Source organism: Parus major, chromosome 4 (assembly GCF_001522545.3).
Source record: "Parus major isolate Abel chromosome 4, Parus_major1.1, whole genome shotgun sequence".
Lineage (NCBI taxonomy): Eukaryota > Metazoa > Chordata > Aves > Passeriformes > Paridae > Parus > Parus major.
Window position 1 is genome coordinate 26,481,664 of NC_031771.1, and position 15,082 is coordinate 26,496,745.

Genomic DNA, 15,082 nt, shown 5'->3' on the forward strand with positions numbered 1-15,082 from the left:
AGTTGATGGCAGAAGATTTGTAGCATATATATTTTATATACATTGATGAAACATCTCTCTTTCTGTTGTGACTTTTCGCCTATTCACTGTTTTTCCCACTCTCATTCTGACACATATTTTCTATATTTTGTGGCATGTAGCTTAGAAAAGAAAGAAAAATAGGTAATTTGATTTGATGAAGCAGGGCATTCTCTGCGTAGAACACAAGGTAAGAAAAGAGAGCTTTGTAAGGAAGAGAGAAAGCTGAAAAGCCAGGCCTTGTGATGAAGAGAGCTGTGGGAGTGAATCAGTAAGAAAGGAGAAACTCTGAAAAGGCCTCAAAGCTCAGGATATGGAAGCATGGCTTTCATGGAGGTGCGTGCAATGTGGCTGTGGTATGCAACAAAAGATTACCTCCTGAATTTTTTGTAGTAAACAATGCAGGTGCATTGGAAATAAGGTCGAGGCTCAATAATTAAAATAATTAAAGCAATCATATACTGTGATCACACAGTGGACCTTGGCAGAGATTTACATGTTAAAAATACTAGAAGAGAGCTCTGCTAAAATAATGGTTTTGGTGTGAGTAGCACAGACTGAGTAAGAAATCTGGGCAAAAGTAAAGGCGGTGTATGTTATGTACCTGGGTGTCAGCTGATGGAGCTGTGCAATTGCATCAGAATCTGAGATGTCATTGAAGAACGTGCCTAGTACGTCTCACTGTGAAGAAAAACTTGCAAACGTGAACCGAGCACATTGCGGTGCAGCGCTTTGTGCCAGAACTCTGGAGCAGCCTGTCAGCACAAGCCGGAGAGCTGCCATACGCCCGCCCGTCTGAACGAGGTGCGAACTCCAGCATCTGCTTCTGCAGGGAGTTCAGCTCCTTTATCAGAGCACAGGGGAGAGAAACGACTTGTGCCAAGACTACGGGGAATGTAATGTGATTGGATTGCTTTAATTTGACCCCAGAAAACGATCTTAAAATTAGGAGCTGTCAGGGCATTTAATAAAATATGCCTAAAACACAGGGTGAAATATAGGACTGGAGAAAAGCAGAAAGCTGAAAAATACAAATGGATGCTTGTAAATCACTGACATAAAATGGTACAGGAGCCCACACAAGCAAATAGTAAAAGCTGGGTAGAATATAACAAGAAGTAGGGTGCCTTTGAGAGTGCAAGAGAGGGAGGAGTAGATGCTGAGAGAATTAATCAGAAAGGTCAGAGAAAAAACAGTGAAATCCAGAAAGATGGCATGGTTTTTAAGGAGGAATTTAGTTATTTCCAAAGCAAAAAAGAGCTCAAAGAGCCTGAAGCTTGAAGCACAAAGCATGATATTTATGCAGGGAGTTATTATAAAACACTTGATGAGACAGATTTTGGTGGCAGACAGGCCTCACAGCCAAACTAGAGGCATAAGAAAGTAGGACAGAGCTGGGATGAAATGGGATCAGCAGCTGTAAGCAGAGTATTCAATTAACTAGGAACAATTCAATTCAAACAACAAAGGAGAGAGGAACTTGGGCAGACAGGTGGGAACATAGACGACTGAGGCAAGATCAGAAGGAGCTTATATTTCAGGGAGTATTCACTCCATGCAATAACTCTTTTGTCTCTGTGTTAAGATCAGTAAACTGACAGAGAAGCATTTGCTTCTGTGCTGCATTACCTTTCCTTGAATGGTGGGGGGACAGACAAGGAGAGCACAGCGTGGTGCTGAAGAGAAGGGAGACTTGAACACCTCCACGTTTGACAGCAATAACTTGCTATATCCAACTTGGTTGTCTCACAGAACCTTACTCTAAGGTGCCTCTGTTGCGACTCTGCTCTTTCCAGGAGAGCGGGACCCAAAGAGCCAGCAGTTTAAGATGAAGGCGAAGAGAAGCAATCATAGGAGGATCAATAAAGGTTGAGGGGTCAGGTCAAGAAGGTCAGGGTAAGACATTTGTGACAGAGAAGTGAGAAATGCCACTGTCAGCAAATAAAGCAGATAAAGCATGTTAGGAAGGATGAGAATAAGAAAAAGGATGGAGAGAATTAAAATTAGAGACTTGGCAAGTGAAATTTCTGTACAGTGAATATGAACTAAATTTAATTTAGAGGTCTTTTGTTTGCTTGTATGTTCGACTGACCTAAAAGAAACAGAGCATTGGAGATGCCTGCAGGCTCCCCATAAGTGTTTGTTTGAATACACAGCAAATACGTGCTTTTCCTGAAATGATCTATTGATTTTTGTTTTTCCTTCCACCTTAATGCCTAGTAGTAAACCGTCAAGCCTGAGCCCTTCCCAATCAGTCCCTCTTGTTCCCCTGCCTAAGAATGAAACACAATATCTTGAACACCCAGAATGCGAAGAAGGAGCTAATCATTGGCTCGCATTGTGGCTGGCAGGGCAGGCCCGCCTCTTTGGCTTGTGCTGACAAGCTGTTTATGTTTGTGCACGGCCACCCTTTAACTCAGCCGCCCGATGGCCGAAATGGGACCAACTGTCTGAATGCTGCAGGGAGCTACATCTTCTCATCAGAGGCACGGCAGATTTCAGCCTCTCATTCTCCCGCCTGGACTCTATGGAACACTAGTAAGTAGCCTTCTGTCTTCTTGTGGCTTTTCTCCTCAGACTGAGAGCATGTTTTAGCAAGGCAGGTAGGTGCTGTCATTCACAGAGGCAGTATTAAAGCATTTTCCTCTGTCTGGAGTAAAAAGAGCAGCTACTTTGTATGCCGTGCCATGGCTGCAAGGATCACACGATTTCAATGTCAAATGAGACCTTCCTGGAAAGCAAAGGGAAGAAGTTAATAAGGACACAATCCATTTAAACTTATTAAGTTGGTTTTTTTTTTTTTTTATATATATATATATATATATATATATATACATACATACAATATATATATATATATATACATACATACACTTCATTTAATCTGCATCTAGTCTTTTTTTTTAGATGCATTTACAGTATTTGATTATCCAGTCTCATTTTAAACAGCAGCAATTTTTGCAAGGTCATGAGTAGTGTGGTTTGGAAAAGTGTGAAATGGCTGGAAATGAGATAGTATAAAATGAATGCTCTCCAAAATGCTGGTAGGTGCTGTAATGTTTGAAGGTATATGCCTAGCAGTAGAAAGTTGTGGTCAGAGATTTCAGTCCTCTTTGTTGACTGGGAATTGTTATTAGGAACTATTCACAGCTCCACAGAGCAAAAGAGTGTAGAGATGGCATGAGCATGACTTCTTGTATCTTTAGTATGCCCTTTCTAATTTTCAGAATTTGAAAACAAATATTGCCTGTTTGGATAGTATTATTCAACTTACACCTGCACTGCATATACTGATGAACTTTTCAACTTTCTCTTTTACTATTTACACCAGCAAAGAAAGTCCTAATGTCACTGTCAGAGCTGGCCACCATGCAGAATCTCAGAACTAGTCTGCTGCTCAAGTTTGGGCAGGTCTGGATGTAGATTTCATGTGGTAACTGAGGCTCAGGCTGTGAGTCCAAGATACCTGAGGGGGCAAAAGGTGGCTGTCACTGTAAATAAGCGTGTTCATTATTCCTCTATTTAAAATCACAGGAAAGTAAGTTGCAATCAGATCTTCATTAGCCTTGACTCATGCCAAAAAAAAAAAATTAAAAGCAAATCCAAAGCAAGGTCTGATGCCATGTTCCTTTCAGCTTGTTTTGCTTGCTCCCTGTGGATGTACTCAATAGTGGAATACTCTGGGGGTTGTGCCTTTGTCTCTGCTGTGCTGCTTGTGTTTAAGGGCTGTGCATGGCTCCCCCAGACAGCCCTGGTTGCAGCCTGTAAACTTTTGGCTCAACAATCCTACTTACCTATGGGATCTTGACTGCATCATTCAGTGAGTTGTGGATTGTAGAGGGCCAGTCAAGCAATATTATATTTAGAAAGCAGCGGCTAACAGACAGCTAGACAGAAACTTTCTAATAACACCAATCAAATTACAGGCAGCTGTTGTACTTAGTACATTTTAAGTAGGTCTTGATGCTGATGGTTGTTCAGCTCTGAGTCTGAGCTTTCTCTACAGCAGTGCAGTGCATGTGTGGTGGTGTATGAATTAAAGCTAATTACTGCAATAAGCTGCTTCTGTGCCAGGCTGTGAATACAAGCCAGAGTGTTTCAGTCAGTTGCACTAAGCAGCAGATAGATACTAAGCCTTGATTAGTAAAGATGGTTTTTGTCTATGAAATAAGAAAGCAGGATCTCAGTACTTAAATGAAAGCCTTGAGATACACCACACACCTAGGAATTGTTGCTGTGCCCTCACAGTAAATAGTTAGGAGTAATCAATATGCTCAACACATTGTCTGTCTCTTGACTAAAGAAAAAAATCCCTTGCACATCACGAGCTCAGCACAACATGGCTGGCTCTGAAGGGACAGACTGTGCCTGTTTGATTTGCATCAGGGTAAACAGGCAGAAAATTAAAATTGATTTTTTTTTTCCCTCCCAGAGAGATAATTTTGAAGATGTATTTACAGGGCTTGCTAAAACAAGGCGCTGAATCAACATCCTTCATAAAAGAAGTGTTCTGAACTGAATAAGCTATAATTGCACTTTTTGATTCTGAGCTGGTAGGCAGTTTGTGAAAACAAAGTTATTTACTAATACTCATTAACAAAGCTTTCAGATGGCCTGGGAAGCAGAGAAGCGTATCATGCTCAATCTGCAAAAGAAGGAGATAAAATCTGCAAGGAAGCTGGAAATAGAACTGCTTACTGTGGTTAATTTTCTTCCTCTAGTTCTGTAGGTCCATTTGCCAGCACTTTCCTGTGGCTGAGTATTTAGTCTGCAGGCACACTTGTAATATAGCTATTGTTCAGTTGTTCAGAACTTAATAAAAGTTATTATTTGGGGTTGATGGAAACCCTGACCTTTTACCAATATTTTCTAAATATACTCATGGTTACCAGATTATTAGATCCACTATATTTCCTTTACATTGTCTTTGGGAATGTCAGACCAGCTCCCAAAATGCATCAATATCTTGGGAAGGAACAGCTCTGTAGATAACTAAGAATTTTGAGTTATTGGAGCTCTAATTAATGACACTGGGCATTTGAATTTTTAGTGAAAGAAGAAGGCTTTGAGGGTACTTCATGCTTTGTTATTAGCAGCTGCTCTGCTGATATGTCTTATATGCTTTACACACATCAATTAAGGTTATGATGAAGGAGAGCCTGTGAGTGAAATACTGCATGTCTCCCTCCCATCAGCTGTTTGAGTCTGATGAAGAAACTGAACTGTCAGGTAACAGCAAAAAGTCTGAGGGTTTAAAAGATGCAAAGGCAGCCTTCTGTCAGGTTTGGATAGATTTCCTTGTAAAATCACTGACTGTCAGAAGTCAGGTCTCCATAGGGATAAAGGCTGAGATTTCCCTCCTCAGCCTCCTTGAGTAAGTTGTCCTCTCTCTTAAATGTGAACCCTCTGATTGATATCCTCAGTTTTCACCCATGCCTATGAAAGGTTTTAAAATCTTTCACTGTGGGGTTTTTGTTTGTTTGTTTTTTCCTTCCCAGATCCCTTTTCCTAGGTATTAGATGTTAGGTAAGGGATGTTGTTGCCACTAAAGTGGAACGTACTGTTTGGTTCTAAAAAACGAAAAATGCTAAGCATGCAGCCTTTTCTATTAAAAAAGCAGCAGAGCTGTATTATCCAGATCTCACTTGTACATTAAGAGCAGAAGGTCTTCCTCTAATGTGTGCATTTTATTTTGATGGTGTTACCTGGAGAAGGAAAGAATCTTAGGAAAGAAAAGGATTGCTAGGCAGGTTATAAGTGCAAAATTCACCCCTGGAGAATATAGGCAGTCTCTCAACCAGGTATTTGCCACAGGTCTTGTTCTGTAGGGTGATCTGCCTGAAATAAAACGGAAAACTTGGGTAAAGACAGGGAAAAAAGGGATTACTTCCTACCTTCCTTGCCTGTGACAAAGAGTGACTGGCAGAGGCTAAGTTGTCTTCAGGTCTATGCTGTTTTCAAATCATCAGTATGTACCAGTTTCCACTGGTTCCTTTGACTAATCTCCCTCCTGTCTGACATATCTGCCCTCTGTGCTAGCCAGCAACGCCGAAAGAAACAATCTTCAGTGGCATCCCAGCACTTGCACTGGCTATGCACTGCTGTCATGCTGGGAAGATGTCTCCTTGGACTCCACTGGCAAGCCCTAAACTTCCTTCTTACTGGAATTAGTGGCTTACAGAACAGGCTCTCTGAAGTGCTGCTTTGCTTTAATAGTGTGTAAAAGGCACAGTTGTGCAAACTACCTTCTCTTAGAGTACAGACAGGGCTGGTATATTAATTGTAGCCTCCAGATGGCTTATTTCTCTCTCTAGCTCATCTCTGGCTCAGAAAGCAAATTGTATCCCAGCATGTGCTCAAGTAGGCAAGAAATATTATAGATGCCATGGTTTCTTCATCCATGAAGATGCTTTTAAATATTTCCGTTTCCTTCTTTTTGCCTGTGTAGTTGCCCAAAGGTTTAAGAAATGAGAAATTTTAGCTTGTAGCATAAAATGTCCCTAATTAAGAGGGTAGCTTGCTGTGTTCTTCTTTGCTGCTGTCTAAAAAAATTATCACGGCTGTCATCAGCCTTTTCCTCTTATCACTGCTCGTTCACAGCATGTGAAACTGAGAAGCATTGTATCCGTTAACATTCAAGGAGTGTGTTGCAGTTTCTATCACAAAATGAAATCATACTGTGGTTTGTTTTCTTCTTGGCATCTTTATTCTAATGCAGCATCTTCAGTTGACACTTTACCTAATGCTCTCTAATGTAATCACCTAATGTACTGTCAAAAGTTAGTATTTCTTACACTAATATCCTGGCATGCAATTCTGCAGGTCTTACACTGGCAAAACTGTTGCTGAAGGCAATAAAGAGGCTGGTTACTTAAGGACTGAAATGGGACTGTGAGAATTATTATCTTTTCCCATATGTGTGGTTTAATTTCTGCTTCTGACTGGGATGTTTAATTTTAGCATGATGCCTTTGGCCTTCTTTTCAATCAGTTTTCGAATGTGTAAGAACAAGTTAATAAGTATTTGATGAGGTTAATATCAACTCCAGCATTGCAGTGGCTGAACTTTCAGCACTTTTCAGACATTGCTTTCATGAGACCATTGGTCTAAAGAAATGTGTCCTTTTCTCTGTATGAAATGTCTCCCTGTATTTTTCTCCTGATACCCACTCTTCTCTATCACTTTGAAATCTATACTCATATACACTTTGGGATCTAGAGCTACATCAAAACATTTCCTTGGATCATACTGTCTACAGAAAATGTTACACTGTCACATTCCAATAAACAGATGGGAAAATGTGAGCCAGGGCTAATGTGGCTCTGGCTGCAAAAGAGGAGATGCAAGATTGGGAAGAGATGTTCATGAGGATGGACAGCATCTTTTATACCAATGCAGGTATACAGGTAAGGATAGTTTTATTAGAGAAAGCCTTCTTCCCTACTTGCCTAAAAGTTCTGCTCAGTTTCAAGCCTTTCAGCCTTTGATTCTGGCTTGTAGTGCCTTCTGGCCTCAGGGCCCTCATCTTTAGTCCAAGTGTCCAGCTCATGCCTATGTAGGGAGGGCATCTAGCTTTTCCCTGTCGTCCATGCCCCTTGCCTCACTCACAAAGTTCACAGCCTCTTCATATTTCTGCCACAACTCTTTTCCTATCCTAGAGACACCTTTTTTCCCTGGCCTCCCATGTCCCATCCTCCTGAACCTCTGTGTTCTGTGCCACTTAAGATGTTTGTTCTCCCTGCCTCTCAGTCCTTAAGAGCTTTCCCAGAGCTCTTGCCTCCTTGCTGTATTCTCTTCTTATTCTGTCTTCCTCACTGCAGCCCAGTGTTTGCAATCTGAGAGACAGGGGGCTCTTTGTTCTCCCCTGGAGTCTCAAGTTCTTCAGTGCAAAGGTCTCAACATACTTTCTTTCTCCTCTTTATTGCACTTGGTGGCAGGAAAGTAGGACAGGTCCAGGGTAAACCAGGCACGTACTAGTTTTTTGTGTGCTGTAAAGGGGGATAGCTCCAGGCAAGGTCAGAGAAAAGACAAAGCCAAGAAATATATAAGCATGGTATTTTTATTTTTTCTTAGAAAATGTAGCCCTTTTTATTTTTCTTGGCAAACAAAGTGTCCAGTGTTCAACAAATATCTTGTGAACCAACCTCAGGCCCAGAGCTGCTTTTGAACTGTTTGCTGTGATTCTTCATGTGCTCATTTCTTTGTGTTACCAGTCACATGGTAACATTTCTGATTCTTGGATGAATGATGTTTTCAAACAAAAAGAGGGATTTGGACACATTACTTTTGGTTCAGAACTCTTCATGAATGCAGACATATGAAAATGTCTTACATCAGTGTTTCCTGGATACTTGCTTTTGAAAGGAAGCGTACATGAATGGAAGTTTGTGAAAAACAGTAATACTGAGAGAGTACACTTTTACAGGAGCCAGGGCTGTTGGTTAATTTCTCAGAGTAGCACACTATGATTCAGAGCAGTGCAGAGCAGAAGTGTGAGCCTGGCACAGGCTGAATGTATGCCTATATTTAAGGCATGTAGTTGCCACAAAAGTGTGACTGAAGACCTTGAAGTAGTATTACTTCAGGAGAAGTGTGGGGCTTACCTGCTGTTACACAGTACATTTCTATAAGAAGCTTGAGCATTTGGTGACAGTTGTCTTTCTTCCCCTGCTCCAGTCCATAATGTCTGCAGCACTCAATGGACACCTGTGAGCTAATTCACCTCTCTCAGGTAGCATAAAATAGATGCATTTTTTTTCACAGGGCAGTTTTCTGTCAGGCAATGAACTCCATCTGTTCACTGGGAGTCCAACAAGTTCCCCAGTGTCAGGTAAGAAGTGTGAGGGTGCACTCAGAGGGGAACAGGGGCCTTTGAAAACAGTCTAATGTTTGTATTTTGAAATTATGTTCTTCTAATATTTGACCTTCCCTGATGAAAACCACTGGGGCATGTGCATTGCATAGTGTTTGCTGACTTGTTGCTTAAAGAATATAAAGTATCCAGCCATTAACTCCCGTTCTGCAGACTTGTGGGTAGGAAAAAGGAATCATCATTTCATCTCACTTAGAAGGGAGAAGGCTGTGTAAGTCTCCATCACCAATGTGCTCAGAATGAGCTCATGTGCCCCAGGCAAGCTCAGATCCCTGCAGTCACAGATGTAAGTGAGACCTGATGGGAAAAGTGGTTTTGTTATGTTTATTCTCTTTTTCTATTTTTTTTTCTTTATTTATTTTTTTTTCCTGGGGACAGCCAGGAGCGACCACATACAGCAGTGAAAAGAGAAGCAGCCGTGGGGCTTTCTCCAGTGATGACATCAAGGTTGTAATGCATCGTGGTTTTGTCTGAGCTGCATTTTTTCTTTCTGTGGAAGAGAAATGATACATTATAAAGCAAAATACATACATCATGAAAAAACAGCCAAAAGCACTGAAACAGCCCCATTCTCATCTAAGAGTTGGAGCAGGCAGCAAAGGATTATCACATGATATCTCTTTAGAAGATCAGCTAACAATTATGTGCCTTTCTGGAGGGGGACAGACTTTTGCTGAACTCAGGTCACTGGGCACCAAGCTGAAGTGCTATGATAAAATACGTGAGGCCAGACCTACTGATTGCATGTTTAGCATTTGAACCCAGACCCAAGGCAGCTGTTCCACATGCTGGCTTTAAAATGCTGGTGATAAAATGATTCATAATCTCACAGCTAATTTGTCTTTTAAAAATGAGTTATTGTCATTGCCAAAATCTGAGAAGAAAAATTGCTCCTAGAAAGTTGTTTTTTTTCTATCTGATCTGTTCTTTGTTGCAGTCTTTCCTATATGAAGCTTTCTAGAGTAAATTTTCTCATCATCAAAATGAAGAATATCTTCCATCTCCATTTCTCAAGAAAGCCAAGATCCCTGTGCTCAGTAGGAATATGGTGCTTGACTGCCCCAAAATTCACAGAGACAAAGTGTCAGAATGTGAGCATCAAATGATGCCTTAGATCCAGGCATCAGTGAGGGGACACACAGCTGGCCTGCCTGGAGACAGGAGCTATGTATGGACAGTAGGATACTGGTATCTCATAGGGATGAGAAAAAAGAAGAAATGAAAAATACAAAAACAAAAAGAGGTAAAGTTAGTGAGTAAGAATGATCCCCAGAGCCTGGAAAATGAAGTTATTTAAAGTTGATCTACTTTTTTTGAATCTTGAATTTTCTTGAGGAATTGGTATTTGTGAAAGGTACCTTTGATGTAAATGGGCTGGTTTTTTTTGAGAGAACAGATGCATTGAAGACCACCTGAGACATCAGTGTGAATTAATGCATTTGCTCCTTTGGGGGAAAACACAGTCAGCAAAAGCATCACAAACTGAAAGTGGCTATTTCCACTTACTCTTCTCTTTATTACTGTGTCTCACTAAGAAAATCATTCATATTCCAAAGATAACACTCATTCAGCTTGTTCTTGTACCATGGGGAGAGACCTGCATGCCCAGCAAATTACACACAAGGACTACTCTGCTGTGGCCCATGAGATAATTTCTGTTCCCAAACTGTAAGTCTGCTCTACAAGGATCAGATTCTTTGGTATCATGGAAAATAATTCATTAGAACATGAGGTAGTCAGTTCACCTCACTTGTTTACTAAGTGGGAGAATAACTCAACTGTTACCAAACCCTTAATATTGCTGTTTCAAAAAGTACTATTTTTTGCTTCAGCTGACATCTGTGTATTTTGTGTGTTTTGCTGCCTACTACCTTAACAGAAGAGAGGAAAAATACTAAAATGTAGGCCAAGTTGTTCAACTTTGGCAGCAGCTGAGCTGTAGGGCACATGGAATCTGTTCTCATAGACTTCTTGTTTGTGTGGGGTGCCCTGGTGTGTAAGAATACAGCTGAGTTAATGTGTAGCCTTTCACATTGGATCACTGGGTTGTATTTTACTCACCTGGACAGCTGCCATTTTTTCACAAAAGCTGAAGGAATATAATACCTTTGAGATCTCTACCTGGTGTGACTGAAATTATTGAATGGGTTATACAACTGCTGGAAGGAATTGTCACAGCACAGGCAAAAATAAACACTAAAAATTAATTCATAATTTCCTTCTTTGCTTCTACTGCTATTCAGTAGAGCATTGTTTTTTGGGTTTGGTGTTTTTTTTTTTGTTGCTGTCGTTTGCTTGTTTGTTTGTTGGGATTTTTTTAATCATTCATCTGCTTTTGGCTTTAACAGTCCTGTTCTTTCAGCCCTGGATCCAGGTACAAATGAGTAGACAATCAGCACAATCCTGATTGTGCCAAGATGAAAAACTGAGCAAGTGACAAGGCTCAGGACTTTTAGGCAGAGCGTTTACAATGGTGTTTTTATTTTGTTAATGACTCACTGTACTGATTCACCGATGCTTTAGTGAAAGCTGCCTTGTTCAGAGAGTCCCATTGTTCAAGCAGAGTAAGATTATTCCCAGTAAAAGCTTGAAAAAGTCCTCTGCTAAAACTAACAACTAAATAAAACTTGTTGTTTTGTTATTTTAAAGAACATACAGATTAACAACAACAACAACTTTAATTTTAAGCAATGGGGAAACATTTTTTATCCACCGTAAATTTTTTTTCTTGCTTTTATGTTGGGAAAAGGATCTTCTTCAGTCCTGACACAGAAGCCATGAAGTATCCAAAAATATAGGTGACTCTTTAAGCCTTTGGTACTTGAAAATAATCAGGGCACTAGACCTTTAAGTATATGAAAATAGGGGCTGAAGGAGACTTGGGGGCTTTGAGTCATGGACTTTCATGAGGTGCATATCAAAATTTTGCTTCTGCTACTTTTGGTAAAATGTTCATTCTGGTAATGAATGGCTTGAGCCATCCTAGAAGTTCCCTATTCAGCAACAGTCCACTGGCTCTGAGTGGACTGAAAAGTAAAAAAAAAGTAAAAAAAGTAAAAAAAAAAAACCACCAAAACAAAACAAAGCTTACCAACACATTAGATTTGCTTCCCACCTGGAAGCATTTAGAGGATGTAAGGGGATCAGCATTCACTTCCTTGTTTATAAAAACCAGGTTATTCTAAATGACTTGCTAAACTGTTGAAGGATTTGATGTAATGCACTGGATTTTCCTGTCCCTTTCCAGGGAGGCTGTTTGTGCTGGGAGCGAGGGAGGGCTGCAAGGTCGGTGTGCTCCACAGCGGGGAGTGTGGGGACCCGGCTGCGGCTTTCCTGAGCGGTGGGTGGTGCTCTGGGCTGCTGGACGCTGCCTGGGGGAGCAGGCAGGCATCTGCAGCCGGGAGAACATCCCGGCAATGGGGCCAGCTGCTTATTTTCAAAGCCTTTGTACCTCAGGTTACTTGTAAGGCTGATGCTTGGGGAGCTCTGCTAAAACTGGACCGTGTACGTTCCCTGGTTTGCCTGTAATTTGCAGTTTATGAAAACCAGATGGATGACCGAGTGCTTTGCAAGTTAGGGTAGGAATGGGATCTTCTGACATTAGAGCAGCTTTTACAGAAAACATCGAGTTAAGAAGATTCAGGCTCAAGCTAGATTGCTTCTTCCCTCCCCCCCACTTTTGTCTATTTTTACTGCATCATTGGTATGTGTCCAAGCAAAGTCGGCCATATCATTCGGAAATACAAGGGGATAAACTTTTGACTGTCGGATCTCTTCAGGCTGAGAGACTCCAGAGTAAGTGGACTGGGAGAGAGAATTAAAAGGAGGGATTTCTTTAGGTGAACTTTTTTGGTTGTCTGCCGACAGCAGTGTAAAATAACGAAGAAACTGCAGCAGACCTTTCCCACTGTCTTTCTAAATAATGTAAGTTACCCTTTTGCACTCACCTCTAAATGTTTGTGTGCTTTTTCTGCTTTCGAGTATTTTGTGAGAGCAGTGGTTTTACAGCCAGCGAGCTTTTGCCAGGAGCTGTGCTGTGTGAATGAGTAAATTGCTTTGTCGTTCTTTTTCTTTTTAAAGTCAGGGTGGTAGCGGGGAAGCCGAGCAGTTTGACACCGCCTTTCTTTGACAGTCGTGTTAGCTCGGCTTTAGATGGCTGTCGAAACCTTTAAACCTTTTCAGTGTTTGTGCAGAAATTTGTTTGTAGCTGGCAAAAGACAATAGCAAATGTTTTGATTGAACTGTGCATGTCAGGCTTGCCGTAAGAGCAGGCGTTTCAAAGGGGACTGTGTGATGCTATGTAAAGAAGACAGGATGTGACAAGGGAAAACAAATGTTTCCTGCTCTTTAATATTTAAAGGAAATAATTGAAACAGAACCAAGGAGTTTGCCTAGGAAAGAAATAGTGATGTTTATTCAAAGCAAAATAATGACTCTGTAAATCTGAGAGGACAATACCATGGTCTAATTAGGAAAGAGAGTTTACATTTTACAGTGGTTCATTTTTTGAAGCTGAAAGTTGGCATTAAAGTTACCATAAAGTTGTGCTTTTGTGAAGTGTAACTTGAGTGTAACCTTCATAGCTCTCCATAGTTTATTGAGGTAGGTTGATTACTCTCCTTCTAGTTAATTTTGCCATTTTCAAAATGCAGTCTAGGCAGACTGTCAGGCAGATTGATAGGTTTAGGTAAAAACAAGGGATATAATTATAAATAATATACCAGGAAATATACTAAGAATAAAACAAGAAATAGACCAAGAAAATCAGCCTGAACTCAAACATTCCTCAGGCCAAAGCAGTGACATAGATGTTCATTTACAGGGGGACAAGTGAGGAAATAGTTGTGAAAGTACAGTGACTAAATAAATATTTCTTAGATAAGGATGTGGCTTAAGAAATGTTGCTTTCTGTTCTAGCCTTGGATTTTTTGTTTTTGTGGGCAAGGGATTAATTATCTAGATAATCGTGTGTGGCCAGCTATTATCTAATAATCAGAAGTTTTTTTCCTCAAAATTCCACATTGCTGCTTGTGTGAAAACAAATTACTATATTATTGACTAACAATACTAATGAGAGCTTCTAGACAATGTGATTATTTTTAATAAACTTGGGAATATAAACTGTAGGGCTTGAAAAGCATATTAAAAGGTTTGTTATGTTCAAATCTCTATAAACTTGTTTATTTTCAAGTTAGTCCCATAATTTTCTGGATGATACCTAAAGCATGGAGTGGTTATAGAGAGAAAGTACCAGAAAGCTACTGTACCTAGTCTTACTAGGATACTGTACTATCCTAGGGACTGCATCAACCTGCTCACAAACAAAGGCAGCAGAAAGAGGAGGTTGTTCCCTGTTTCCAGAGAGTTTGGGGGAGGAATCAATCTGTTAGCTGCTGACAAAATGAAATAAGGCTTCTGTGCTTTGGCCCTCATCCAGAACTGCTTACGATAAAACTGAAGGTTTCCTCAGACTTCTCAGTGAAGCATTTGACAAACTGAACTGAGTGGTGAAGACACTCCCATGTCTGATCTGGACCTTCAATGCCCACAATTTGGTTATAAAGAACAGGTTTGTGTTTTCTTCATGGAGGGTTCATTTCAGTTCTTGAGATTCATCCTTTTCATGAGAAATGGCTTTGATAGGCCCTGAATAATTACATCTTTCTTCAGGGAGAAGGCTAAACAGAACTTTAGTTCAAGGAGCATCTCTAACACATGCTGCTTGAGGGCCAGAAGGAAACATTAACTGGGTTTTATGACAAAACCAATTCTAGATTTGATTATAGGGTTTCTGGGAAGAAGGAATGATTAAAATCATGGAAACAATTATTTCAGTCAACTGGAAAAGATCTTTTGATTTATTTATGTAAATTGTAAAGGAAGAGAGTAAATGTATCCTTCTAGACACAGAATAAAAATTAGAAGTACATATCCATTTAAGGCTTTGGGGGAGTAGTGGGGGTATGTATGTCTTAAAAGTTCATCTTTTTCACGGCATCGATTTTTGATGAAGTCTTGCGTTTGAGGCTAAATTTGAGACAAGCAGTGTCCATGGTCTGAATTCTGCTATGGCCAGCAGCATGCACAACGTTTGGAACGTTAGACCCTACCTGGACAAAGATGATAATTCTGCTGGGGGATTTCCCTAGCCCATGATACTATTCTTTCTCTGGTAATCCTGGTTTTAGCTTG

The 15,082-nt window shown here is 40.5% G+C and overlaps 1 protein-coding gene across 11 annotated transcripts in view; it reads left to right on the plus strand.

Annotated features, from left to right (window-relative positions):
• The window catches only part of TRIM2 (tripartite motif containing 2), an 87,128-nt gene that overhangs the window by 15,309 nt on the left and 56,737 nt on the right, over positions 1–15,082 (plus strand). The window contains exons 1-3 of one of the 11 annotated variants that reach the window (XM_015624869.2): positions 2,418–2,556; positions 8,782–8,848; positions 9,269–9,337. The exons of 5 other annotated variants lie outside the window; for them this stretch is intronic. The gene's annotated coding sequence lies outside the window, so the exon portion shown is untranslated. Of the gene's footprint in view, positions 1–2,417; positions 2,557–8,781; positions 8,849–9,268; positions 9,338–12,666; positions 12,686–12,733; positions 12,815–15,082 lie in introns of those variants that run through there. 5 more of the 11 variants (XM_033513433.1, XM_015624870.2, XM_015624865.2 and 2 more) reach the window with 5 other exon arrangements.